Source organism: Pleurodeles waltl, chromosome 4_1 (genome assembly GCF_031143425.1).
Source record: "Pleurodeles waltl isolate 20211129_DDA chromosome 4_1, aPleWal1.hap1.20221129, whole genome shotgun sequence".
In the NCBI taxonomy this organism is placed as follows: Eukaryota; Metazoa; Chordata; class Amphibia; order Caudata; family Salamandridae; genus Pleurodeles; species Pleurodeles waltl.
In genome coordinates this window covers 273006362-273033414 of record NC_090442.1, presented here as the reverse complement: position 1 = coordinate 273033414, position 27053 = coordinate 273006362, and positions in this window count along the sequence as shown.

The window sequence follows — 27053 nt, the reverse complement described above, 5'->3', positions numbered from 1 at the left end:
AACATAGGGATGCTAAGTTTCGCCGCTCCCCTCACCAGGACCTCTTGAAATATTGTGACATCATCCACCAGTGATATACGTGGAGGTGGCAAGTCAGCATTGGGGAGCAGTGGAAGATGGATCCATATGATGCTTTGACTGAGATCTTTGGGAATGACGGTGATGGTGGAATCACCTGGAAGAGCACCTTGGGCTGTGACAATGGTGTCTAGAATGATGGCATGATCTGGAACTAGGTCTGGGTGCTGGAGTTACCGGTAGCGATGAAACTGGAAGAGGTGGTGGTAAAGGTGGCAGAGACCGCAGTGGAAGAGGCGCTGGAGGATTAGAAGAAGATGGTTCTGGTGGTGGATAACCTGGTTGAACTCCTGATGAAGGGAAGTACCTTCTAGATTACTCAGAATCTGGGGAGAAGTAGATTGGTCTTCTCTTCTTTCTTGCCTCTTGTAGAAAAAAAAGACGAACATCTGCACTCAAGAAGCTATATTGTGAAAAAGGGCTCTGGGGTACCCGCATGTGGGCGGGACTATTCACTGCTTATGATTATAAATGATGATGATTATAAATGGTTCTTGGAACTTCAAGGAATCAAAGTTCTTAAGCATGCACCAGATGCAAATTCTTTTATCACACCGCCACTTACATGCCTAACTTCAGAGCAATGAGGGCCATTCTGGCTATGGAGCTTATTAAATTTGAAAATATTTTTCTGGATCAGAGGTATTAGCATAAAGCATAAATAAATTGTGCTGACTAATGGATAAAAAGAGCATTCCCCTTTATTATCTGGTTAGCGGAACTTACAGGCAAACCCTAGGCATTCGCTGTTTTTGGCAGATTTATTTGAGGGAACCCCCATTCACAGAAACATTGGGCAGTTATTTGTTCTTTAGCACAGCTTCATGGTTTACATGAAGTGACCTGATGACAGCATACTACTCTGAAAAGATAGTCATAAGCATTCAAGAAAATAGGAAGCCCACCATAAAAGTCAGTGCAAAGACATCAGGCTGTTGGCCTACTAGTTAAAGAGATGCAATGAGAAAGATCAACCAACTTGAGTACAAGTTATGAATTCTGATGTAATGCAATACTGTCTTCAAAAGGAATGAAATGACCTCCAAGTGGCATCAAATCTTGGATACTGGAATAATTCTCTTATGGCACTTGTGTGTGCATTTCCCCTTTTGAAGTAAACTCTAAGCCTGAATAGGAAATTTTCACACTTGGCAGATGGGCTGCAGTGATTTGCAAATTTCAGTTTGTTAGCCTTCTGCAGATTGCATTCTCAACATTCTCCGGGTCCCCACTGCTTGCTCAGGGAATACATCATTTCAGTGCTGTCTTTTTGATGGATCTACGAACAGCTGATTGCTGGAACAAAAGACTTTAGAGCTACAAAGACCACGCTTTGCTACAGAGGTTTGATGCATTAAGAGAATTCTTTCTGAGACCATAGATCTTGTTTTCCCTGTTGCTATTCTAGCACATCTAAAAGCATCAAACTAGATTTTGTATTGGGCTCTTCAAATGGAATTAACACACTGTAGCAGATTCTTTGGATGACACCACCATGGGAAAAACTGCAAAGCTGTTGGAGATAGGGTAAACCTGTCCTGCCTGTTGCAAAGGTACTGGCTCTCTTGATCCTCCAAATACTGGTTAAGCCTTTTGTGGAAATGTGCATTTTAGATTATTTGTTTATTTACGCATATTTTTAAATTGCACCACACTCTCGAACGTCGTCCCTTGGTGCTGTATGAGAGTGTTTAACTGGTTGTGGAGCTTATGCTATAAATTAGAAGGATGCTATGGAGTGCAGAAAAGGTGAAACCTGGAGAGCCTTTGGCCAAGCTGTGCTTTGAAGACTGAGGCACTTTAGTTGGATATAAAACAGTCTCTCTTACCAAATAATACACTTTTTTTGTTTTACTTATCAGGTGTCCAAGATCACACTGGGGTATGTTTATTTTGGACTGACTGACAGTACTGACGTACCTTCTTTGGTGGAATTGCCAGTAGAGGCTATATGAATCTCAAGGCATATATTTTATAATAATATGCAGTACCTACCTGGCAGCAGCAACTTTTTTGGCATGCTTCAAGAAAGATAAGGATGCTGACCTCCCCTCCCCATCTACCATCAGAAAGATGCACAGAAGAGTGAGGAGCAACTAATTGCTCACGCTCATGCTTTGCTGTGGATATTGATGGTTGCTTGCCTTCTCTTACGCTAGTAGAATTAGTAGTAGTAATTTAGGGCCAAATGTACAAAGTGTTTTTACGTTCAGAAACAGCCAGATTCACAGAACTGAGTTGTATGCAAATGCAAAAAGGTATTTTTGTATGCACCAAGCCCAAACTGCAATTCGGCAACCTGTTACCGAATCGCAATTTGGGTTTGTAATTCCGTATAGGGCATTCCTTCCTAATAACAAATCTCATTGGTATGTATAAATGTTTTGCAACCAAAAAAGTCGGAAAACATTTGCATTTTACCACCAACTTCAAGCAGGTGGTAACCCATTCGCAAATGTGAAGGGGGCCCTAAAAGATCCCTTCCCCTTTGAGAATGGTTGTAAAAATATTTTTAGAGAGCAAGCAGTGGTCCCAGGGAACACTGTCTACTCTTTAAAATGAAAAGAAACCCCTTCAGTTTTCTTTTTGAAACACGTCCCATTTTCCTTTAAGGAAAGCGGGCTGCATTAAAAAATGCTTTATTGAAAAGCAATCACAGGCATGGTGGTCAGCTGACTCCAGCAGGCCACCATCCCTGTGATGGCTGCGACTCCCAGTGGGTTGCAGATTGCAGCCTCCCTCATTAATATGCATGAGATAAGTTGATTTGCGGCCCACTAGAAATCACTACTGAAGCTCAAAAGAGTTTCATACGTTAGAAAATAGATATTCTTAATGTTACGGCATCTGGCCCTTATTGTACAGTTAGTTAAAACCTTTACAAAAGTGTATCTCATTGAAGCAATTGTAAATTGAACAATTTAAAACAGGGCGAAAGATGCAATATAAACACTTTACAAAAGGGCCTCTAGGCTCCCACTGGGATTTAGAAAGCATCTCACTCCTGCAAATTCAAGACAGACACCATTGTAAACTTACCCATCTAAGATGCCCAGCTCCCAAAGTGCAAGGCAGGCAATCGTTACTGATTGAGGACTCAGCAGCAAAGGGGTGGGGGTACGTTGTTAGTATAGCAGCAAAGATCGGTCAAGCAGTCACCCATGACTGAATGGCAGTAAGAGTGGAAAAGAGATCATAGTAAGAGAGATACTTAGTGGCATAGCCGAAAAAATAAAGAAGGTGCAAGCAAGTAGTAGAGCTGACCCTATTTATTATATTTTGACTATTGCCTTTCCCTTACGCTAGTAAGTATACTTGAGTTGTAGTTGCTGCTTCTGCTATCACTAATGGTTGGATTGTAATAAGGTTGCTCAGTCAGTGGTGGTGTTTCCTGTACTCTTTGTTTTTCAGTCCTTTGGCCTTCGAGGTGTCAACTTCCAATTAGTGCATCTTTTCATTTTTCAAAACTGCTTCATGATGGTTGCTAGATAGGTAACACAGAATGTGTTCAAAATCAATATGAACAAAATTACTGATGGAATTCAATTGAACTACCTGTTGGTCGACCAACTGGTGGCCTCATGCCTTGAACATGTCCACCTTCCGAGTATATGAAATAGAAATAGAAAACAAACTGATTTTCTTATAACCAAGAGATAACTTGTATCTGCTCGGGTAAATAATGCAGCATTCCACTGATTCCTTAATCAAAAATTGCTTCACAAAATCTGTTGTTTACTCTCTTTGTCCTATTGCAAGACTGTGGTTCAAGGGCACTTATTACGTCTGGACTATGGTCTATGGGTATGAATTGTACTTAGAGAGCCAAGACATCTACTCAAGAGGCAGCAAATATTTTCAAAAGCAGCTGCTTCATTATTTTGTCTTCAGCAACGTCCCGTCTCTCTCTCTCCACCTTTCAACTTGTTAGCTCTTTATATTCTTCCTCTTTTAAATTGATAAAGGATCCACAGATTAAGAAAATCAGGGTGCCGTGGAGGTGGATGGCTTTGATCTTTTCTAATGCTATCTATTGCATCAGCACTTCCTGTTCGTGGTTGTCTTCAGTTATCTCAGCAAAAGGACACCACATTTTCTTATATCACACACTTTACAAAATTCATTATTTCGAGGCTACGCTGTGACCTCTGCTGCGTGCTGCCAGATCAATAGTTTGATGCAGTGCTCATAATCTGATTTTAGACCATCATACCCTGATTTAACACATCTTGAAAATCTTATCTTTTTTCTCGTGGAAGGTCTTAATCAAATTCAAGTAATTTTCTTCATACGAACTGTACATTACTAAGAGAATTGCTGCAACTGTCACCTTGACTTGTGTTGCTTTGGTGTCAAGAGGGACTGTAGATAAGGAAACAGTGGCATGTCTGTTTCACGCTACAGAGACAATTAGTTTGGCTGACGACCAGATCTCTAGAACAAAGGATCTTGGTTTGTTGGGTCTGTACTTGTTAAGAAGACTAGGAATGGCTAACTTGGTTGAGACTGGAGTTAAGGCAGGTTCCAGCAGACGAAGAACAAATGGGAGGCTGGGGTTTGATGGTGATCTAGGAAGCAAAGTCTTGGAGAATATGGATAACTACATCTGAGGGATATACATTGCGATGTTAGGTTTTGCAGTTTCTCCAGCCAACTCTTTGTGGAAACTGTTGATGCTGATGGGTGAGAACTTTGACAGAACAGAGTCAGAAGGAGCAGGTGTGTACCTCCTGACCACGGAATACAGAGTTATCATGGATACTATTAGCAGATTCACTTTAATTTAGTTCATTCACTAGACAAAATCCACCAGGCCAGGTCGACTGAGTGTCCAAAATGTCAGGTGGAAGGAGCTTATTTTTTCCATTTAATTTGAATTTGTGCAAAGGTGTTGGAATTCTGGACTTGTATCGCTAAGAGGTATGGGGATTCAATTAGCTGTTGCTTACTGGGAATTATAACCTGCCCAAAAAAGAAGGAATTGGAATATAAATTCTTAGTTAGCTTTGCTGCTGGCTAAAAGACAGGTAGCAATAGGTGGGCTTGGTGCAAGGAGTCCTAATACTGGACAATGGTTTAGAGATGTGATGGAATGGGCTCCAGCAGAAGTGATTACATTCAATGTATGAGGAGGGATGACAAACTTGCAGAGGATCTTGAGGGCCGGGGTGACACAATGAACAAATTCTTCGGTTGCGATGATCATGACTCACAGTAGGAACCCTGTACACAGTCATTTGCTTACTATAATGATCAATAAAGTAGATGGAATATTAGGTTGCAGTCAAAGAGTGATTTTCGGCAAGTCCCTGCTATGATATCGACTTTGTAACAATGGATTGACTAGCAGTTACTAAACGGATAAGGCTTGGGGGGTGTCCATCATATATATGTTGCAAATCAGTTATGGGAGGAGGAGAGGTGTGCAACGTTTATTGGTTCCATGTAATGCCATATTGTGTGAGTGTTAATGAAAATGGTAAAAGGAAGATTTTTTTTAAAAGTGGATGTTAGTGTCTCAAATGCTCTTTGAGAGTGTCATCTTGTATGTGTGCATTCTCTTCTCAAAATGGCAAGAATAATAGTACTTATGATGCCCTTTTTTAGGGATATGTGATTTCAATTGAGCACTCCTCTTCAGAGGAACAGATCTCTATACGAAAGGAGCCATTAATGGCACTATAGATAGCTTTGTCTTTGGAGAAGCCAATGGTGGTGTGGAAACATTTTTTTGGGTGGTCTTTGGAAGTGGTTGACAAGACATATGAGATGAAGATCCCAAAATAATGATGAGTCTTCTTGTTTGAAATTAAAGTATGTGTTGGAGTGTTTTGATCCAGGCATGCTTCTTGTACTTCAACATCGAGATGCAATTTAAAGTCATATTCTGACACTGAAAAGTACTTCAGGGCAAATTATTCCCTCAATGTCACAAACTTCTTCCTCGTCAAAGCTGAGTGGTGCTTCAACGTCTATCCAGTTCAAGATGGCAGTTAGCTGTCTGGTATACTTGTCCTCTACATCTATATACTAGACATACTGCACAGACGTGTCTTCTCTTTGAGGTACCTATTTTTCAATACATCACTTTTGTGGTCTTCAGAAGCCACTTGCCCAAGTTCTCCAGATGTTTTACAACTAGTCCTCTTCTGCTCAGTGTTTTCAGGCATCATTGTGAGAGGAGGCCTGTTTGCGCATGGTTAGCCCCCACATTTTGCCTGATGTTGATGTGTTCTAGAGGTTGGTAATGCCATTGGCCCCTGCTAACCAGGTTCCCTGGGCCAGAGCTCTTTCCCTAAATCTGTTGTGATGCTTGGCACAATTGGATATACTCATATCACTATAAGACTCAAGTAAATGGGTACCCCAGTACCCAGGGCATGGGATAGTATGAGTAGGCCCCTGAGGGCAGCAGCACTGACTGTGCCACCCTCTAGGGCCCTGCACCCAGATACCCTAAGCACTGCCAGTGCAGGCTGAGTGTACTGGAGCAAACCTAAAAAGGCAACTCAACATGACCCACTCCCTGTGTACCCTGTCCACCCGACAATGCATATGTTATGGATAAGTCACCCCTCTAGTAGGCCTTACAGCCCTAAGGCCAGGTGCACCATGATATATGTGAGGGCATATTTGCATGAGCAATATGCCCCCACTGTGTCCTTACCAAACCTGGGACATAGTGAGTGAACAGAGCAGCCATTTTAAGTACTGGACACTGGTCAAACACAAGTTCCCCAGTTACATGATGGCCACTCTGTACCCTGGGTTGTTTGGTATCAAACAACTCAGAATATTAAATCCAGACTGGTACCAGTGTTGGATTTAACCCTAAATGTACCCAGGGGCCATCTTAGAGGTGCCCCCGGCAAAAGCTAACCTAAACTGACATAGTTGCAGACTGATTCCATCCAGCATGCCACTTCCAGACGGTCACTATACAAGACTGGGGGAGAGCGTTTGCTCTCTGGTTTGTAAAACAATGTACATCCTGGATGGAGGAGCTAACACCCCCTCCCTCAGGAATGTGCAACACCCTGGCAATGAGTTACAAAGGGCTACTGCCCCTGAAAGTCGAGCTCCCAGGCCTGCTTCTAGCAGCAGATGGCTTCCCCTTTGCAAGCCCCCACTTTTGGCAGGAGCCAAGGCAAGAAACCAGACAAAGGATAGGAGGAGTTGCCACACTGAGCCTGCACCACCCCAAGGGGCTTGCAGGCGAAGTGGACCCTCCATCTCATTTTCCTACATGTTGCATGGCAGGAAAATATCCAATAGGGTTTAGGGATGTGACCCTTCCCACAGGAAGTAGTCACTGTAGTGGGTGTAGCCACCCAAGGGTAAGTGTCCCATTGGACACTAACAGGTTCCCCCAAAATTCCCACTAAAATCAGTATTTAGTGGGCTCCCATAGACCAAGAATTTAGATTCATCTGGAAGAAAGAAGACAGCAACAAAGAACCCGTCAAGACGAGAACAGAGGACCTGCTGCCTCAGAAGAGGCTCCAAGACCACTGCTTGCTGCACCACTGTCACAACAATCGCCGATGCGGAGGAGCTGACCACTGTACCGACCTCAAAAGACCATGAGGACCTCCAGGCTTCGCAAATAGCCCAATACCTCCCTCCTGAGTGGAGGCACCACTCAAGAAACCAAAGGAGCCTGCAAACTGATGAGGGACACTTCACCGACTAGATGATATCTCTGCAACCGGAAGTCGAAGCCAGACCCAATGACACTCCAACAACAGCCCAGATGAGACCTGCAAGTGTGCCAAGTTTGGTGGCATAGTGCCGTCCCATGGCTGTGTTGTGGCAATACCCCAGGTACTGGCCAGTGCACATTGGACATCATCAAAAATAGCTCCCCCTGGAGCTGCTACTGGACCAGGAGGAAGCCCCAATCGAGGGACTTCAGTGACACCCCGGACCTCCCACCAGAGCTCTTGCGACATCCTGCACGACCTCAAGAAGAAGACTTACCTCTAGCTCCAAAAGGTCCCTTAGCGCACAGCATCCAAAACCTCCAAAACGCCCTGCACCTGGCCGCCCTGAGCCATGCATCACGGGATCTGCTGTGTGCCCCAGGTTTCCAACCCCTTGTGACCTCATCAGCCCAAGGGTACCCCCAGGGACCAACTTTAAATCTGCAAACCAGCTCCTTTTCCAAGTGGCCCTGTGCCTGGGCCAAGAGGTTTTCCAACCTTGCTCCAGCCGGAACCAGGAGCCGCCCACAAACCTATGAACCTATGAACCATTTACTTTTAAAAAAATTAGACAATCAGGGGATTCCAGGGTGGAGTGCCTTGCGTGGATCCCATGAGGCTTTCTCTCCCACAGGGTCCTGCAAACCCCAAACATTGCCTAAATTCACATACTTTTGTTACATTTCTCAATCAATCAATCATGGCATTTGTAAAGCGCACTACTCACCCGTGAGCGTCTCAAGGTGCTGGGGGGTGCTGCTGCTACTGCTCGAACAGCCATGTCTTGAGGTGTCTCCTGAAGGTTAGCAGGTCCTGTGTATGTCGCAGGTGGATAGGAAGAGTGTTCCACATCTTGGCGGCGAGGTGGAAGAATGATCTGCCACCGGAGGTCGTTCTCTGGATGCGTGGAACGGTGGTGAGGGCAAGGTCAGCGGAGCGAAGTTGTTGGGTCAGGGTGTAGAAGGAGTGCCATCTGTTAAGGTATTGTGGTTGGGTGTTGTGCAGTGCTTTGTGAGCGTGGATGAGGAGATTGAACATGTTTCGCTTGTTGACAGGGAGCCAGTGCAGATCTCTCAGGTGGGCTGTGATGTGGCTGTGGCGGGGGATGTCCAGGATGAGGCGTGCAGAGGCGTTCTGTATGTGCTGCAGTCTTTTCTGGAGCTTGGCTGTGGTTCGTGCATCGAGGGCGTTGCCGTAGTCCAGTCTGCTGCTTACGAGGGCTTGGGTGACCGTCCTTCTGGTTCCAGTGGGGATCCATTTGTAGATCTTCTGAAGCATGCAGAGGGAGTAGAAGCAGGAAGAGATGGCGTTGATTTGCTGGGTCATTGATAGTGATGAGTCCAGGATGAACCCCAGGTCGTGTGCGTGGATGGTGGGTGTCAGTATGGTTCCCAGTGTGGCAGGCAACCAGGAGTCGTCCCAGGCGGAGGGGGTGGAGCCGAGGATGAGGACCTCAGTTTTGTCAGAATTCAGTTTCAGGCAGGTGTTCTTCATCCATTCGGTGATGGCCTTCATTCCTTCGTGGCGGTAGGTCTTGGCAGTGGCGGGGTCCTTGGTGAGGGAGAGGATCAGCTGGGGGTCATCGGCGATGAGACGATGTTGAGGTTGTGTGATCGGACCATGTTTGCAAGCGAAGCCAAGTAAACGTTAAAGAGGGTCGAGCTGAGGGACAACCCCTGGGGTACGCCGCAGATAATCTTAATGGCAAAGTGGAGGGACGCGGACTCTCTGAGTTCTGCCGGTGAGGAAGGAGGTGATCCAGTCCAGGGCTCTGTCATGGATCCCTGCGTCATTGAGGTGTGTGCGTAGGGTGTGGTGGCAGACGGTGTCGAAGGTGGCCAAGGGCCGCGGTTTCGCCGTTGTCAAGTAGGGTCCTGATGTCATTGGTTGTGGCGATGAGGGCGGTTTCGGTGCTGTGGTTTCTGCTGAATCCGTAGTGGGATGAGTCCAGAGTGTTGTTCTCCTCCAGGAAGTGGGTCAGTTGTTTGTTGACAATTTTCTCTATGACTTTTGCTGGGAAGGGGAGCAGGGAGATGGGCCGGAAGTTCTTGAGGTACTTTGGGTCCGCCTTGGGTTTCTTGAGGAGGACGTTGATCTTGGTGTGTTTCCAGCTCTCCGGGAAGGTGGAGGTCTCGAAGGAGCTGTTGATGATCTTCCGGAGTTATGGTGCAATGACAGAGCTCGTTTTGTTGAAGATGTGGTGAGGGCCAGGGTCGGATGGTGAGCCAGAGTGGATGGTGTTCATGATTTTGATGGTGTCGTCGTCATTGGCGTGGGTCCAGGAGAGCAGGAGATTGGTGTGGCTGGGGGGCGGTGAGTCTGTGGTGTCAGTGTTTGACGGGGGTCTGGGTAGTGAAGCTGTCACAGATGCCTGCGATCTTGCAGTAGAAGAAGGTGGCTAGGGAGTTGGAGAGGTCTTGTGATGGCGGGATGTCGTTGAAATTGGAACCGGGTTGGAGAGTTCCTTTACGGTGTTGAAGAGCTCCTTATAGCTGTGTGTGTTGTTGTCGATGCACACTTTGAAGGCGGTTTCTTTGGAAGTTCAGATGAGTTGGTGGTGTCTGCGGATGGCATCCCTGTCTGTTTTTGGTGTCACTTTTTCTCGAGTCTTCAGCATGTTTGCTTGGATTCTTGGAGGTCCGCGGTGAACCAGATGCATTTCTGTCAGTGTGTCTGTTTGAAGGATTCTTGATAGGGCGAGAGTGTTGGCACAATCATCGATCCAGTGCCTAAGGTTGTGGGCAGCTGTGTCGGTGGTGTCGATTGGTGGGTTCCGGGAGAGAGTGATGATCAGCTGGTCTTCGGTGACCTTGTTCCATCTGCAGTGGGGGATCCGCTGCAGGTGGTTGTGCATTGTGGGTTTCTCAAAGGTGAAGTGGATGCAGTGGTGGTCAGTCCAGTGGAGTTCGGTGGTGTGGCTGAAGGAGTCGGGTCGAGCGTGTGTCCTGCCGAGTGGGAGGGTGTCGTGACAAGCTGCTTGAGGCCGAGGTTGTCGAGCAGGTTGGGGGAGTTGTTGTCATTGGTGTTCTCGAGGTGGAAGTTCAGATCCCCGAGGAGAATGTAGTCTGTGGATGCGAGGGCATGTGTGCTGATGACGTCGGAGATGGAGTTGCTGAACTGCTGTCAGGGTCCGGGCGGTCTGTTAAGGAGGGTCCCTCTGAGGGTGGTGTTTGGATCGGTGTGGATCTGGAACTGCAGGTGTTCGGCGGGGCTGAGGGTGTCTTCGGTGCTGGTCGTGATTCTGAGGGAATTCCTATGGACGGCAGCGATGCCTCCTCCCGGTCTGTTGGTGCATTCCCTACGGGTGATTTTGTAGCTGTCTGGGATTGCTACAGTGATGTCGGGTGCTGAGGAGGGGTTCATCCAGGTCTCGGTCAGGAAGGCGACTTCTGGGGAGGCTGAGTCGAATGGGTTCCAGAGTTCGATGGCATGTTTGTGGACGGAGCGGGTGTTGAGTAGGATGCATCTGAGATGGTTGCGTCCTGTCTTGGTGGGTGGGTTGCTGGTGTGGAGGCTGCTGAAGGTGCAGTTCCGGCAGGAGAAGGGTCTGCGGGTGAGCTGCGGTGTGGCCAGATGGCAGGTGGATCGGTGGCCGGCGTTGAGCGTGTGGAGGGTGATGGAGTCTTGTGTTGTCGCGGTGAAGGGTGCCGAGAACCAGGAGTGCCGGCAATGGGCGTGGTCCAGATGGGCACAAATGGGCCTGCCTTAGGTGCGCCTTTGGCGCACCAGTGCAGTGCGGCTGCCATTAAATAGGGAGAGGAGAGGAAAGGACAGCTGGGAGGCAGAAGCAGGTTGGAAAATGGTGGGAATGCAGCACCAGAGAGAGGAGGGGGCGGGGCCACAGGGGCAGCAGCGGCAGGGGAGAGAGAGAAGGGGGAGAGCGAGAGTGGGCGAGAGAGAGCGGAGTGAGAGGAGAAAGAAATTAGTAAAGAGTGAAATGCAGAAGTGAAAGGCAAAAGGAGCACAAAAGGGACAGAACACAGAAGAAAAAGCACACAGGAGCAAAGCAGGAAAAAGGAGAAGAGAGGCAGAGGGCAGCCTAGTAGAAGAGCAGACCTCTCCCACTAGACACCAGGGTTGAGGCGCAGGCAGATGCCTGTGGGTAGAGGAGGGCCTCGAACTCCTGACAGAGGTCAGGAGTTCGGAGGAACAAGGGTTCTACTTGCCTGTGGAGCTACGGGAGGCAGAGCAGTTCACTGACTAGGTCTGTAACTAGGTTATGTGATGGAAACGTCTAGAATCCACAAAATTCTTACTACCCAGCATTACCCCACTTGTGCTGATAAACACACTGTGCCACTTGTGTGGCTGAGCCTAGTGCCTGCATCAGGAGACGCTTAAACTGAGGTCCAGACATCCGCACGTGGGTTTCCAGAGGTAAAAATTAGACCACATAATGCTCCAATTTTAAAGGTAGCTGATCGAGCAGTTAGGCTAATCCAGGAGATGTGCTAAGTATTTGCTATACTCACAAATCCAATCATGTACCACACACACTCAGTGAATAACTCGAGACCATAATTTGTAAAAATACTTCAGACTTTTATATAAATTTTAAGACCAAAATCTTTAAAATACGTTAAGTACTGTTTGAGATATGACTTTTCAAAGTTTTAATAAAGTTAGTCTTTCTGTGTGTAATTACGCACCATAGGAATCAATAGGCAGTCACTTTTAAAAATGCATTAAAAATTGTACAATTGGGTTACCAGTCTCTTCTTTTGCAGGGTGGTTGAGGTAGTTGGTGGGCACCGTGTGCCAGTTGGAGGCACCAACAGGCTGGTGGTGCTGACTGCCGCATTATGAACGTGGCAGGTAGGCCTCTACCAATGGAACCGCTGGGCCGGAGATGATCATCTCCGACCCGGCCATTAACAGAAGACTGCCGGTGGTATTAGGAGCCGGCTTTCCGACATGGTTGCACCGTCACGGAAACCATTGCGGAAAGGCTACCAGTGACAGGGAATTCCTTTCCTGTCACTGGAAGACAGCTCCCCCACCTCCCATAGCAAGCACTCGACCTCCCCACCCTCCCTTCAGCCACATTGCCCTCCCTCTCCCTAAACCCCACCCGACTCCCTGCATACACAGACAGCCACACGCACCACGCATACACCCATTCACCGACACTTACATACAAGCATCCACTCAAACTCATCCATACACGCATTCACAACATCCATACATGCATTCACATCATACACACATCCACAACTCAACCATACCTGCATTCACAACAACATTCATACACGCATTCACAACTACATTCATACACGCATTCAAACATGCATTCTCACACCCATCTAAACATGCATACACACTTTCATGCAGACATGCACTCACTTCAACATTCAGACATGCATACAACCACGCATTCACACATTCATGCAGACAACACACACTCATATACGCACACAAAACATCCCCATCCCCTGTTGGATGATTACCTTACCTGCTCCTGGGAGAAGGTCATCCACCAAGGAACGGGAAGGGGTGCTTCCACCGCCACCAGCGCCCCCCCCAACAGGACGCCGCCAGGCTGTATTATGGCCCATAATATGGTGGGCAGTACCCTACAGGGGGCGCGAGGCCGGTGGTGGAACTGCCAGAGCCCCTCTGCCCGCCAGCACAACTACTGCTTGATTTCCGCCCAAAGAATGGTGGAAATTCAGCAGTACCCATGATTTGGTGTGCGGAAGACTGCCAGCGCTGGCAAGTCGGAATGAGGGCCTATGGGTCTACCTCTAGTGATTGTGCCACCCAAAGAAGAATGTAACATCTGGAGAAGCATATTTGCAGGCATTTATAAAAGTGGGCATGACACACCTTCATTTCGAGTTTTCCTTAAGGCACTGAAAAGGTACAGAATGAGCATGGAGCTGCACCAGCTCTGGACTTATGAATTCAATTAATTGGAAACTTTACTACAGTTTTCTCGATCATTCTAAGCAACATGAAGGAAGAAGCTTTGGTTCTGGACTTATGCCAGAGGCTGGAATCAGTTCCAGTTTGTGAATGAGAAATATCAAAAATAATCGCAGCAGTATACATCTCGGTGATACTTGAGGTTTGTATGCCTTATGCCACATTTAAAACCTAGAAGTAATGCTGTGGGTTACGTTAAAGAGAAATCTGCAATGGAAATTAGAAAGAAGCAGAGATGTAGAGAGCAAAGACAGACTGGATCTCCTGCATCTTTTAAATCTGGTGGGGGTGGTTATAATATAAGGAACCGCAAGAAAATATTTAAAAAGTGTCTTGAGTCGGATAGCTGTTCTCCATGCTCTTTTCACGACTGACAGTAAATGGGCAGAGAGGGGGAGATGATCCGAGTACCGAAGTGTCACTTTGGCTCTCATTGTACCATTGAGGCTGCTAGATTTGGGCAGCAGCATCACCTGAACTGTAGGGAACTGAGTTCGATCCCACACCATGTGACAACTGTCAGCCCAATCTGTTTCTGGCCAGCCGGGAGTATGACATTGTGACCTCTCAGGGAAATCGTGGTGGATCCGATCTTATCCTTTTCTCCCAGTTCATTTGTCAATGGTTTAATAAGTTTTATTGAATCAGCTATGTTCTAGATAAAAAGACATGGACTGCAATAATTAGGATGATAAAACATACTAAAAACAGATTGGTGACAAGAAAAATGAAACACAAGAAAAGTCCCACCATACTGTCCCTATGTAAAATGTATGGTTCCTACCTATGCCACTAATGTTCTATGTTAAATCACATCAGGATAAAGCCTAATCCGCCCTTCAGGATCCCCAGGGAAGACATCATCCCCTGTACCTGAGTATGACAGAAGTCAAGAAGCCTGTTGTCTACTGAGACAACATATAGGCCAGGGAACCAGAAGTCTCAGCAAGCCACTGTAGCGAAGTCAAACAGCATGTGGTGATAGTCATCTGGCTGTCACCTCCCTCTACCATACAGGGGGCAGAGAGATGTTTTATAATAAAACAGCTCATGTCCTGAGAAAAGTGTCCCCATCTAAAAAATATTTATGTTTCTGTTAGAGACCGGATGCGGCTCTGCCTGAAATACTATAAAGAAGCAAAAAAGCACGTTAACGCATAAACCTTCTCGACAGACAGACCGGAAATTGTAAAATTAAGTTGTCTGCTTTGTGTCAGACTTTATACAAATTTGTTTATTATAACTAGAGGCAATCTCAGCACCTAAGTCTGTGAAACTCATATGATTCTGTTGGCAATTTGCTGTTGGATTGATTGTAACTTTATAATATGTTTTGTCTATAACAAATTGCATATAAGGGTTTCAGAATTTCATACCTGTGGTGTTATGTGTGCTTATGTTAAGACTTCAACTACCACTGCCCCTATTGAATTCTATTCCACATGTCACTTCCTTACACAGTGAACCTCATGCACAGGCTCAATACCCTATAAAGCCAGAAGCAAAATGTGGTATTAAAGCAATTTTAGGACAGTTGCAATATCAGGGCATAATAGTACCTTGTCTTTCACTGATGAACATTATTCCCATCTCCAAACCTGACGTGTCCTATAGCATAGTTTTAGACTATAGGAACTGAAATGCACATAATAGAAGATATGCCTGCAAGATGGGCACAGCACTGGTTTATGGTTTGATGTTTGCCTATGGGCTATAAGAACAACTGTGGCCTGTTCAAAGTGTACTTTATGGAGCTCTTACAACCAGATCCCGAGGTATTGTCATACATTGCTGATATCTATCTTATAGAGGATGATTTGGACGAACACCTAACTAGGATGGCCAAAGTTGAAACACTTAACATCACACAGTTAAAAAATTAACTTTTTAAAAAAAATTGAAGATTGCCTACCTTACAGTGACCTTCCACGGATACGAGCTATCCAATGAGGGCAAGGGTCTGACTTCTCATTTCCTTCAGAAGTGTTCTACCTTGCAGCCTCCCAACACACTGAAGGAGTTGCAGTCCTTCCTGGGATTCCTTAATTTCAGGCAGACTTACCTGTCACATTATGCTGAGCGAGTAAAGCCCTTGTATGACTTTATTTGTCCCACGTTTTCACCAAAACCATGGGCAGGCAGGCACACTGATATCTTACGTGGTTTGAAAACAGACATCCTTAAGACAAAATATTTCCAAACTAAGGACTGCAGGACCAACCTAATTGTTAGAGTCAAACCAAGTCACTCCGGTTATACCTGTGTAATCTACAATGAGGGACAAACTGTTCCTATTGCGCACAAGTCTCACTTATATTCTCCAGCTGTAGTGTGTTTTGCTTCCATTGAGAACGTTCTTTCAGCTATGCAAAAGCCCCTTGGCGCAGGGAAAACTAATGATTGTGGTTTCTCCCGTACCAGCACAAGAGGCAGCCACGAAGGGAAACATTCCTGATGCTCATAGTGCAATGGACCTCTTCCTTAAGTGTAGTGGATGTAGAGTTTCAGTATGATCCCACTCTTTATACACAAGCTTTACTCTAATATGAACAACATATTTCTCTGACTCCCAAAGCCTTGCCTATTGAGTATTACCAGAGAATATTCTACACAGATGGCTCTGTTAAATCAGTGGTATGGACGAAATACAAGTATTCCACAGTCTGCGCGGCAATGCAAGATGTAGTGAAAGATGGTGAATTCAATCCACAGCACACTCACTCTAAGATCTTAGGCGACAGCTCTGCGCAACACACAGAGGCTCATGCTGTTACTTGCATTACATAAGGTTAATCCATCAGTTCACACGCTTATAGTATCAGATTCATCTATGTGCAAGGATACAATGTTGACTTGCAACACTGAGGATTGAATGGATTCAAGGATGCAAAGTGAAAATACATTAAAGATAATGAACTCTGGGGAAGGGTAGCTGTTTAACAAGATAAGCTTCTTTTGGGGCACACTTTGAGCCATCAACGTGATGGATTTCAAGCTAAAGAGAACTGTGCAGCAGACTTTGCTCTGCAATTCAGGCTGTTAAGAGTACCAACTTTAATCAGATCTCAAACAAAGATCAACGCAGATATTTTAACAGCCATATATACCACCAAACAAGGCAGAAAGCCTCCCGTAGGCTTTTCCCCTGAATATTCCTACACTCTTAATTCAGACCACAATCCTGTAGTCACTCTACCAGGAGTGGGAAACATTATAATACTTAACAAGCTGCCCAGATTAGATTTAGGGGGTCATTCTGACCTCGGCGGTAAAAGGCGCTTACCGCCGGTCAGAAGACCGCCAGAACACCGCCGCGGCAGCGGTAAACCGCCACGGTCATTCTGACCCGCAACTGGCAAACTGCCAAAAACCCGACATCCACAAAAGTCCGCCACACCAAAGGTCAGCGAAAAAATGGCGATGACCAAACCTCCACCGTCACGCCAACAGAAATACGCCCATTTCATTCCGACCCACAAATCCCCGCAGCGGTCTTTCAACCGCGGTATTCCATTGGCGGTACACACCGCCGCGGTCAAAATACACACACACATAGAAAACTCAGCCACATTGGTCAGTTTGAAACACACACACCTGATACACATACTAACACCACTCCCACACACCCAACACAATATAAAATACACACCCACATCACCCACAAACCCCTACGACCTGAAATTATTGACGAAGGCTAGAGAGAGAGCACAGAATAGACAATCCCACAACACAGAGGCACACAACACCATCACCCACACAGAATCCACGCACCAAACACCACACACCACCACACGCACCACACTCATCACCATAAACGCCACCCCACACCTCATCCACACCACCCCATGGCACCCCAAAGACACCCCAGGTTCACTGACGCAGAACTCAGGGTCATGGTGAAGGAAATAGTCCGTGTAGAGCCCCAGCTCTTCGGGGCACAGGTGCAGCACACCACAATTGCCAGGAAGATGGAGCTATGGCAAAGGATAGTGGACAGGGTCAACGTGGTTGGACAGCATCCACGCAATCGGGATGACATAAGGAAGCGCTGGAACGACCTACGGGGGAAGGTGCGTTCCATGGTATCAAGGCACAACATTGCGGTGCAGAAGACTGGCGGCGGACCCCCACCTACTCCCCCAGAATTTACAGCATGGGAGGAAGAAGTCTTGCACATCCTGCATCCTGAGGGCCTCGCAGGAGTAGGCGGAGGAATGGACTCTGGTAAGTCAAATCTCCACTACTGCTTCCCACCCCCACCCCACCTGCATGCCAAATCATACCCCCACCCTCACCCCCATCACACCAACTCCTTGCAAATGGCTCACCATCACAACCCACCCATCCCAACACCAAGCCCTGCATGCGACCACAAAGCATGGACACCCATCACCAAAGCATGCCCACTGCGCACACACATCACCCCCACAAGCCACCCTCACAAAAGCCCCCACAAGGGAATGCCTGCACTTGGGTACACGGACACCCACCCATCACACGAAATGCCACACACAGAAGCAACAACCATACCTTTATACCCCTGCAGGACCCGAACGCCACCACACCGCCACGGAGGGTACAGAGATGTCCATCCCACCCCCAGAAGAGGCCCCCAGCGATGACAGCAGCTCTGTCTCCCTGGACCCAGATGACCAGCCCGGCCCATCGGGGACCTCTGGACAGTCGGTTCCCCACAGACAGCCACAGGCTACACCAGACCCAACCCCCTCTGGGAACACCAGCACAGCTCCCACCCAGCGAGCCCATGCCTCTGTCTCCAGGACACGTCGATCAGCGGTGTGTCCACCACTACAGAGCACCCAGGTTGACCCACCACCCCAACAACAACAGGGACCTGGGGGCAGTGGTAGTGGGCACACCGTCCAGGGGACAGAGGCCCAGGAACACAGGGGAACTGGGAGAGCTGCTGTGCGACAGGGGGGGACAGGCCCAGGGAACCGACTCTCCAAGAGGCCCTCTCCTCCATCATGGGAGCTTACCACCACTCCCAGGAGACGATGGCGACGGTACTGGCCAGGTTCCAGGAGATCCAGGCACTGCAGGAGGAACGGTACATGGGGTTCAGAGAGGAACTGAGGAACATGGGTTCCGCAATGGGGACCATCGTCGTGCCCCTTAACCAGATAGTCACCACATTGCGGGACCATGTGGCACCCCAAAGGGCCCCTGTCACTAGCCCAGGCCAGGAACAGCCTACCACCTCCGCCGGCGCTAGTGGACAGGAGGCCCCCACACAACAACAGGCCACCAGAACCCCACCTCCTGCAGAAGAAGAACCACCCCGCAAGCGGAACCTGAGCTCTCACAAGAAGACAAGAGTAGGATTGCAAGACCCCCGCCAGCCTAAGATACCCCCTGATGTCATCCCACTGTCCCACATTGTCACCCTGTCCAACCTTTAACTGCCCCTGCTCCATCCTTCCACAGGCATATGGACAATGCACCTGTGCGACTGAGAACTGGACTCTGCCATGGACATTACTCCACCCCCACCCATCACCGTTTTACAATCATGTACCTATATGTAGCACTTAAAATAAATCACTTATTGCACTTAAAATAACAGGAGTCTGCTTGTATTCTTAACAAATGTATTACACATAACAGTGCAATAATGTCCAGTTACTTTGTGATGACAACATACCAATTTCAATAAGCTTTAGTCCATGGGCAAACAAAGCAGAAGTCACACAGTGGGTCATACAGCTCTGAAAAGGGAAGGGAAAGTCACAAATCAGTTAACAGGAACTGAGGGGAAACACAGACAGTGGAGACGCATGAGGCCTTAAGTAAATGTAAAATGGCGTGGGTGATTCTTACCTGTGTGCTACTGAAAATATTGTTGTATGACTGTATCCCTGTTGTCCGTGTCGTCCCCGTCGTCTTCCTCCTCTTCACTCTCCACAGGCTCCACAGCTGCTACAACACCACCATCTGGACCATCCTCCTGCAGAAAAGGCACCTGGTGTCGCAAAGCAAGATTGTGAAGCATACAGCAGGCCACGATGATATGGCACACCTTCTTTGGTGAGTACATTAGGGATCCCCCTGTCATATGCAGGCACCTAAACCTGGCCTTCAGGACCCCGAAGGTCCTTTCTATGATCCTCCTAGTTCGCCCATGGGCCTCATTGTACCGTTCCTCAGCCCTGGTCCGGGGATTCCTCACTGGGGTCAGTAGCCACGACAGGTTGGGGGTAACCAGAGTCACCAATTAGCCACACACAGTGTCTCTGTAGCTGTTCCATCACATAAGGGATGCTGCTATTTCGCATGACATACGCGTCATGCACTGACCCAGGGAACTTGGCATTTACATGGGAGATGTACTGGTCAGCCAAGCAGACCACCTGGACATTCATCGAATGATAACTTTTTCTGTTTCTGTACACCTGCTCACTTTCTTTGGGGGGAACCAAAGCCACATGGGTCCCATCAATGGCACCAATGATGTTGGGGATATGTCCAAGGGCATAGAAATCACCCTTCACTGTAGCCAAATCGCCCACCTCAGGGAAAATAATGTAGCTCCGCATGTATTTCATCAGGGCAGACAACACCCTGGACAAAACCTTAGAAAACATAGGCTGAGACATCCCAGATGATATGGCCACTGTTGTCTGAAAAGACCCACTTGCCAAAAAATGGAGTACTGACAGAACCTGCACCAGAGGGGGAATCCCTGTGGGTTGGCGGATGGGGGACATCAGGTCTGGCTTCAGCTGGGCACATAGTTCATGTATAGTTGCTCTGTCAAGCCTGTATGTAAGTATGATATGTCGATCTTCCATTGTCGACAGGTCCACCAGCGGTCGGTACACGGGAGGATTCATCCTTCTCCTCGCAAGTCCCAGCGGACGGTGCCTAGGAAGGACAACATGGAGCACAGAGTCAAGCAACCCACAGGTTCATTCACACAGCTTGCACAGTACACGAATCGCTATGCATTGAAAGGCTTGTATGAGTGGCAATGCAAGGCCTAGGCCTGTGTGACGCAGTAGAAATTCAGCCATGTGGGCCCTTGAAATGGCGGCTGCCTGACCTGTGAAGTGTGACAGTGGGATGTGAGGTCAATGCGCTGGCGTGGCACACCGTGGCGGTAGGCGGTCGAAGACCGCGGTGCTAAGCCGCATTGGTTAACATTGCACCCTATGGGCTTCAGTAGCCAATGAGGATGTGCGCCTGCGGTCGCGGTACGCACCGCCGCGGGCGTGACCGCCATTTTCTATCTGATTAATCACTCGAGACCTGATCATCCACAGGAGAGGACCGATACTGCAAGTGCTGCTGTGACCTCGGTCTGGGAGATACAATGGCTGCTGCGACTGGGGAAAGGGCCCCTGCCTTCACTTCTGAAGAATTGGAGAAACTTGTTGATGGGGTCCTCCCCCAGTATGCGCTACTCTACGGTCCTCCAGACCAACAGGTTAGTACACAGGGTGCACGTTGAATGGGCTATGCCTGTGTTGAGTGGGGTGTATGTAAGATGGTGGGGAGGGGAGCAAATGAGGAGTGCAACGCATGAAAGATGAGAGCATGTGCCACATGGCAAGGTTGGGGAGGGGGGGGGCACTCACATTGACCAGGCAGAAAAGTAATGAGATTTCCTTTACCACCCTGTACATACCACATAGGTCAGCGCCCATCAGAAGATCGACATTTGGCGTGCCATCGGCAAGGACGTCCGGGCCCTGGGGGTCCACAACAGACGGGGCACCCACTGCCGAAAGAGGTGGGAGGACATCCGCCGCGGGACCAGAAAGACCGCCGAGTCTCTGCTGGGGATGGCCTCCCAACGTAGGAGGGGTGCCAGCCGCCAATTGACCCCCCTGATGTCCCGGATCCTGGCGGTGGCCTACCCCGATTTGGATGGGCGCGTGAGGACATCACAGCAGACACAAGGGGGTGAGTATCAGCACATTCTGCTATCTTTGCGCGCAGTGAAGGTGTCTGGGTGGGGGAGGAGGGCTGTGGCTATCCCTAGGCCAGGGCGCATTCTGTAGGCTAGGCCCTTCCGTTAGGCATGGCCCTGTGTCCCCGCCCCCCACCTCTGTAGGGTGCCAAGTACAGCTATCCATGGTCCGGCCTCACCCATGTGTGCATTTGTCGTCCATAGACCTGTAGGCCTAGTCACAATAACTGAGTAGTGTACCCCGATTGCGCGGCCTAGTGCAGGGGGCTTCTGTGTCTGTCCTCTCCGACAACAGTGTTGCCAATGCATGCACTCAACCTGTCTTCATTTCTCCCCCCCCACCCATTTTCTTTGTCTTCCTTTTCATGTGTGCAATAGCATCATCAGGCGGAGGAGAAGTGGCATCGGCGCACGAGGGAGCTGCATCTCACATGGCCCCGGAGGGCCATGCAACAGACTCCGAGTACACCAGTGAGACGGAGGGCGAGTGGAGCTCCACAACGGGTACCCGTGGAGACGTCAGCGACACCGACACGTCCTCGGAAGGGAGCTCCCTTGCGGTGGCGGCAACATCCGTGCCCACCGCCACAACAGGTACAGCCGCCACCCAGCGCACCAGCCCCGCCCTCCCAGCAGCACCTCAGCCTTTGCCCGTGCCAGCTCGGCCAGGAAGCCGGGCATGTCCTTCGCCCCAGGCACCTCAGGCCCTGCCCCAGTTACCCCTGCTGCCCTCAGTGAGGAGGTCATTGACCTCCTGCGGACGCTCATTGTTGGGCAGTCTACCCTTTTGAATGCCATCCAGGGTGTAGAAAGGGAGGTGCATCGGAGCAATGCATACCTGAAGGGCATTCATTCGGGTCAGGCTGCCCATCAGCGATCGTTCAACGCTCTGGCCTCAGCACTGATGGCAGCCATTGTCCCTGTCTCCACCCTCCCTCTTCTGACTCCCTCCACCCAGTCCCAGTCTCCTGTTCCTCTGCCTATCCCATCCACACCATCAGACCAGCCTGCACACACCTCTACACCCAAGGGCAGCTCATCCAGACATAAGCACCACAGATCCCACAAGCAGTCACCCAAGCAACATCCAGATGCAGACATGCCAACAGTCACTACCACCTCTGTGTCCCCCACCTCCTCATCTCCCTCCTCCCTCCCTGTGACGTCTCCACTCACACCTGCATGCACACCACCATCAGCCAGTACTTCCATCACCAGCACACCCTCCATTACAGTCCGCACACGTGCAGTCACCACCCCCACTGCCATTTACACGTCCCCTGTGTCCTCTCCCAGTGTGTCTGTCACCCCCTCTTCCAAACCACACAAACGCAGGCAGCCACCCACCCAACAGCCATCCACCTCACGACAGCCTCCGTCACAAACACCTGCACCCAAAGACAGCACACCTGACTCTCCTACAACCACATCCTCTTCCTCCACTCCCATACCCACTACACCTACCCGTCCCTGTCCTTCCCAAGTGCTTTTCCTTTCCAACCTTGAGCTCGTTCCAATCACTGACCCACCCCCTCCATCTGGTAAAAGTAAAAAAAGCACCTCAGCCACCACCAGCCCTGCATCTACTATGACCATAGTGCAGGGCTATTGGAGTCCACCAGCTCCTAGGGCAGGAACATCGGCCAGCAGCAAGGGGACAGCCAGCCCACCCCCTGGGAAGAGGACAAAAAAAACTAAGGGCCGGCGCGACAAGCCTGAGACAGCTGCCACCAAGGACAGTAGCCTTGCCCCGTCACCTGCCACATCATCAAAGGGAGGCAAGGGCCACAGAGTTTCAGCGAAGGAGGGCAAGGGCAGCAGGGTGGAGAAGTCAGGCAGCAGGCGAGCTGCCTAGGAGGGCCCCACCAGCCCCATTCCGGTTGTGACGGACGACACCCACGGGCCCAGGACTCCATCACAGGAGGGCCCCGTGACCGCAAGGTCGGATGGCGACTGAGCGGGAAGTCTTGGCCAGGTCTGGCTCCCTAGAAACACAGGACAAGCACCGCTGAACAGGGCAACGCCGTGAGAAGCACCGCTGAACAGGGGCCCGCCGTGACAAGAACCGCTGAACAGGGGCCCGCCGTGACAAGAACCGCTTAACAGGGGCCCGCCGTGAGAAGAACCGCTGAACAGGACCCCGCCGTGAGAAGAACCGCTGAACAGGACCCTGCCGTGAGAAGTACCGCTGAACAGGGGCCCGACGTGAGAAGAACCGCTGAACAGGACCCCGCCGTGAGAAGAACCGCTGAACAGGGGCCCGCCGTGACAAGAACCGCTGAACAGGGGCCTGCCGTGACAAGAACCGCTGAACAGGGGCCCGCCGTGACAAGAACCGCTGAACAGGGGCCCGCCGTGACAAGAACCGCTGAACAGGGGCCCGCCGTGACAAGAACCGCTGAACAGGGGCCCGCTGTGACAAGAACCGCTGAACAGGGGCCCGCCGTGACAAGAACCGCTGAACAGGGGCCCTCCGTGACAAGAACCGCTCCACTGGGCCCTTCCTGTCAAGCACCGCTCCGCTGGGCACCGCCGTCTCAAGCACCGCTCCGCTGGGCCCTTCATCTCAAGCACCGCTCCGCTGGGCACCGCCGTCTCAAGCACCGCTCCGCTGGGCCCTTCCTGTCAAGCACCGCTCCGCTGGGCCCTTCATCTCAAGCACCGCTCCGCTGGGCCCTTCATCTCAAGCACCGCTCCGCTGGGCACCGCTGTCTCAAGCACCGCTCCGCTGGGCACCGCCGTCTCAAGCACCGCTCCGCTGGGCACCGCCGTCTCAAGCACCGCTCCACTGGGCACCGCCATCTCAAGCACCGCTCCGCTGGGCACCGCCGTCTCAAGCACCGCTCCGCTGGGCCCTTCCTGTCAAGCACCGCTCCGCTGGGCCCTTCCTGTCAAGCACCGCTCCGCTGCTCCCTTCCTGTCAAGCACCACTCCGCTGGGCCCTTCCTGTCAAGCACCGCTCCGCTGGGCCCTTCATCTCAAGCACCGCTCCGCTGGGCCCTTCATCTCAAGCACCGCTCCGCTGGGCCCTTCATCTCAAGCACCGCTCCGCTGGGCCCTTCATCTCGGGCCCTTCATCTCAAGCACCGCTCCGCTGGGCACCTGCCATCTCAAGCACCGCTCCGCTGGCCACCGCCGTCTCAAGCACCGCTCCGCTGGGCCCTTCATCTCAAGCACCGCTCCGCTGGGCCCTTCATCTCAAGCACCGCTCCGCTGGGCCCTTCATCTCAAGCACCGCTTCGCTGGGCACCGCCGTCTCAAGCACCGCTCCGCTGGGCCCTTCATCTCAAGCACCGCTCCGCTGGGCCCTTCATCTCAAGCACCGCTCCGCTGGGCACCGCCGTCTCAAGCACCGCTCCGCTGGGCCCTTCCTGTCAAGCACCGCTCCGCTGGGCCCTTCCTGTCAAGCACCGCTCCGCTGGGCACCGCCATCTCAAGCACCGCTCCGCTGGGCCCTTCATCTCAAGCACCGCTCCGCTGGGCCCTTCATCTCAAGCACCGCTCCGCTGGGCACCGCCGTCTCAAGCACCGCTCCGCTGGGCCCTTCCTGTCAAGCACCGCTCCGCTGGGCCCTTCCTGTCAAGCACCGCTCCGCTGCTCCCTTCCTGTCAAGCACCGCTCCGCTGGGCCCTTCCTGTCAAGCACCGCTCCGCTGGGCCCTTCATCTCAAGCACCGCTCCGCTGGGCCCTTCATCTCAAGCACCGCTCCGCTGGGCCCTTCATCTCGGGCCCTTCATCTCAAGCACCGCTCCGCTGGGCACCTGCCATCTCAAGCACCGCTCCGCTGGGCACCGCCGTCTCAAGCACCGCTCCGCTGGGCCCTTCATCTCAAGCACCGCTCCGCTGGGCCCTTCATCTCAAGCACCGCTCCGCTGGGCCCTTCATCTCAAGCACCGCTTCGCTGGGCACCGCCGTCTCAAGCACCGCTCCGCTGGGCCCTTCATCTCAAGCACCGCTCCGCTGGGCCCTTCATCTCAAGCACCGCTCCGCTGGGCACCGCCGTCTCAAGCACCGCTCCGCTGGGCCCTTCCTGTCAAGCACCGCTCCGCTGGGCCCTTCCTGTCAAGCACCGCTCCGCTGGGCACCGCCATCTCAAGCACCGCTCCGCTGGGCCCTTCATCTCAAGCACCGCTCCGCTGGGCCCTTCATCTCAAGCACCGCTCCGCTGGGCACCGCCGTCTCAAGCACCGCTCCGCTGGGCCCTTCCTGTCAAGCACCGCTCCGCTGGGCCCTTCCTGTCAAGCACCGCTCCGCTCCGCTGGGCCCTTCCTGTAAAGCACCGCTTCGCTGGGCACCGCCGTCTCAAGCACCGCTCCGCTGGGCCCTTCCTGTCAAGGCCCGCTCCGCTGGGCCCTTCATCTCAAGCACCGCTCCGCTGGGCACCGCCGTCTCAAGCACCGCTGGCCCATTGACAGTGCCGGTTCTGTGTCGAGCAGGGCTTCACGAAGCACTCTGGGCACCATGCCTCCTCCATTAACAGTGGAGTCGGTAATCCATCTGATGTACTGTGGCTTTGCACTCCCCAGGATGGCACAGTGGGCAAGCCACCCACTGTAGAGACTTGTGTGACTGTGGCTTTGCACTCCCCAGGATGGGACAGTGGGCATGGAGGCCCCTCGTGGATCTGGCGTCGTGGACTCATGTCGCTGAGGTGCCCCCCCTTCCCTTCCCCCTGAGGTGCCTGTAGTTTTATCATCTGATGCCCCAGCAGTGTTCTCTCCAATGGTATCTGGTCTCCTGTGTGGGCTTTGCCCATGTGTTTGTGCACATTGGCCCACGGACTATGGAACTTTGACAGAATGGGCAGGACTTATTGCCTATGTATATATTTTCAACTATGTTCATTCCTTATTTTGTATCTTTCATATTGCATATTTCCCATAACTTCAATGGAGCTATTTATACATATATTTTATAGATCATTTTAATTGTGTCTTTGCATTATTCCGGTGGGTTTGGGGGGTGTCACTCTGACTTGTTGCTCTGCATTGGGGTGTAGGTATTTGGGGTGGGGGGGTGGGTGTATGGCGTATGTGTGTGTCCGTAAGCTTTCCTCCTCCCCCCTCCCCTGTGTCGTAGGTGCAGTACTCACCGTTGTCGTCTGCGCCGGCGTTCGTACTCGTGGTAGATGAGCAGGTAGACAATAGCTGGTAGGATGTTTAATTCGGGTTCCATGCTGTCCTCCTTCCTCGTGGAGTGTGTAGAGGTGAGCGTTTTCCCGTTCGTAGTCTGTTTCTGCTGTGTTTTTATCGGCGGGGCTCCCGCCCCGGAAAAGGTGGCGGATTGGTGAGTTGTGATAGGGTGGGCGGTACATTGTCTGCCGCCTGCCTGTTGGCGGTGACCGCCGCGCTGTCTGTCTGTCCCGCCGTGGCGGTCGGAGTGTTAAAGTGGCGGGCTGTGCTGGCGGTTCCCAC